The following is a 3,159-nucleotide window of genomic DNA, read 5'->3' as shown; positions in this document are numbered from 1 at the left end:
AATATTTCCATATGGAACTTCAAGTAGTACATTTCAGTGCTGTGTTACCTCACTCTAATGAGCAATAATAAAGAAACATTTCTAATGCAATGCATGTAGCTACAGCCAGAACTTCATAGGCAGGGCAGGAAGGGTGAGTAGAGAAGTGCATGTTCCGGAAGAATGGCTCTTGTCTCCATTCAGAAGGAAGTCACTTCATTGTGGATCCCTGACATCAACAAAATTGAGAGAGATTATGGACTCTAAAATCCATGACTTCCAAACATTGCCTATCAGAGGAAAGTGTGACATGGTAACTTTCTGGGGAGAGACTTGTTAAATTTAATTCCCCTCTCCATACTGTTTTTTCTGCGGAAGAGTATGATCTAGTATGATAGTGGTTCAGATTCATGACCACACTGTAAATACAAGATCCTGATCACCCTAAATTCATGTTGACATCAGTAGCAGTAGAAGTTACTCAGAATCTTGTCAGAAATGGGCCTGTAAGTTTGTAACCTTAAACAAATTTTCTTTAGTGTAACCAATTCTAGTTTGTTCAGACACACTGAAAGCTTTTCTGAAAGACACTAATATAGAACATTTATTTAGCACAAATCCCTTTCTGATTTGTATTTATTTCTCTTTTACTGATTATGATAATGGAAGATACTATGAGTGAATATATATGACATTTGGCTTCAAAGAGAAAATGTCCTGACAAGACATGAAAGAAACTAGAACAACAGAACTCTAATTGTGGGCGGTTCCCTTACCTGAGCAAGCAAAGAAGTTGCCAATACAGTTACATAGGGAAATTAATAAAGCCACTAGGAACACCAGTAAATTGGTTGATCGCTCTTTCATTTTGTTTGCAGAATTCAATTTAAATAAAATTTATTCCTTTTTTAACAAAGGTCTCTCCAGAGTTTGATGTCATGGGTTTACAGTAAACCTCTGAAATTGCGTTTATTGAGTAGGTAAAGGGACATCTAAAATTTTAATAAAAATCTAAGTTGCTACCAAATACTGAACACGGCCGATAAGAAAAGAAAGCTGAAAAGTTTTCTCCATTTAAATGCCATCTAAACCATTTTTTCTGCTTTTGCTTAAAACCACCTCTCCTCTCGTGGGGCCCCAGAGTTCGGGCTGCAGCCTGAGCCCAAACATCCAATCCACAATTTTATACCCCCGCGGCCCAAGCCCCGTGAGCCTGTGTCAGCTGACTTGGGCGAGCTGCAGGTGTTCAATTGCTGTATAGACATACCCATGCTTCTAAAGAAATAGGAAGCTCCATTCCTGGGAGAAATACTCTCATATGTCTTGAAATAACCTCTCTGGATGATGTAAGAGAAATGATGCCTAAAGCAAGTTCCATTCAGCCTTCCTTGGCTGGAAAGTGATGCAGTGTCCTTCCAGGCAGAAAAGTGGGAGTTCTGTTAAATCCCCAAGAGATAAGAAGATGAAATACAATAAAAATGTTTTAGCATTATATTATACAACACTTTAGATGTATCAAATATTTTGTGTGCCTGTGCTGTCAACCAGGCCAGAAAGATTGTCAGCTGTAAGAAAGACTTAGCCGGGATACCAGATGATATTACTGTTCTAGCCATTATTTTAAGTGCTCAGTGAAGGACTCCTTGTATTCCCCCTACATAATGTTACATTCAGATCATTGAACTTCCTTTCTAGGCCGAACACCAAATACAGGTATGTCATTTCACTCCATATTCTTTATGAAAATATGTTTATGATATGAATATGACATAACTGAGATATACTTTATGCAAGATGGCTCTTGTAAGATATCATTGAAAAGGTTTTAATTTACTGAATGTGATTATCCAATTTGTATGCCTGCATCATTTCTGTATCTGAAGTTAGGAATATCAACTAGGTATCTGTATTTCAACTATGCTACTTTGGGTAATGCCTACTGCTAACACTTCAGGTACAACAACGGAAAAGCCAAACAGGGCTGATGACCCATCAGTGAAGACAATGGACTGTGGGGCTTGGCCTTCCTGTGGACACTCCATACTGCACTGACTCATGGACACTGTGATGCTACAGAGTCAGGTGGTCTTGTCACCTGATACTAAACATTACCTAGGACTTTTTGTAACTTTCCACTCGAAGAGAAAGGGGGTAAAGTTTGGGAAACAAAGGATTCCCGCCTTATGTAAACCCTATTTAAGGGTGGAGAGGAAGGCAAACAGGACTCCTCGTCTCCATGACCTGTCTGCCCAAGAAGAAAGACTGCTAAATACACCTGAAAGGAAGGGAAGGCAAGGGGGGAATCCAGACTGAGACAGTGGTCCAGTCTGAAAAGGAATAAAACTAACTTTGCAACCTGCCTAAAATAACATTTAGGGTAAGAAATTACATTTTGTAATTTATTTCTTAAGTATATTGAGCTTAGCTTGTGTATTTTGCTTTATTTGGTCAGGAATCTGCTTTGTTCTGTCTGTTATCTCTTATATTCACTTAAAATTCACCTTTTGTAGTTGTTAAACTTATTGCTTGTTTATAATATAACCCAGTTTATGTAATTTCTAACTGGGATGGGAGGCAAGAAGTTGTGAATATCTCCCCCCACATTGATGGAGGGGGCAAATTTCCTAAAACCTTTGGGTTTGTACCCCTTAAAGGGAGTGGGCACCAGAGTGTTGGGGATAGCCCCTAAGTCTTAATCTTTCCAGAGCGGATCTCTGTCTCTCTGTGCAGCTGGGTGTGGCCCTGCCTGTGTGCTTGGCTGGAAGAGGCTTGTGAGTTTAATCCAGGCTGGCAGAATAGGCTGATTGAACAGGGGAGGCTCAGTTAAACCCCAACACATCAGGTGGCACCCCAGAAGGGAGGTCCAAACCATCGCAACTGGTACCTAGAGCTGGTCAAAATTTTTAGACAGAATATTTTTCCATTGAAAAATGACATTTTGTTGAAATCAACAATTTCTGCAAGCGTGTGTTGATTCTGATTAAATTTCATTTAAAAGAAAATTGACATGAAGCATGTTGACAATCTTGACACATTCTGTTTGGCCGTTTTCAGAATGAACTGTTCCAATTTTTCAAACTATAAACTATAGTTCAATTTTTCAAACTATATTTCAAATTATAAAAAGAACAGGAGTACTTGTGGCACCTTAGAGACTAACAAATTTATTTGAGCATAAGC

The sequence above is a fragment of the Terrapene carolina genome, unplaced genomic scaffold (genome assembly GCF_002925995.2).
Source record: "Terrapene carolina triunguis isolate 2854851 unplaced genomic scaffold, T_m_triunguis-2.0 Scaffold58, whole genome shotgun sequence".
Taxonomy (NCBI): Eukaryota; Metazoa; Chordata; order Testudines; family Emydidae; genus Terrapene; species Terrapene triunguis.
The sequence above is the reverse complement of the archived record's forward strand: the minus strand, read 5'-3'. Positions refer to the sequence as shown.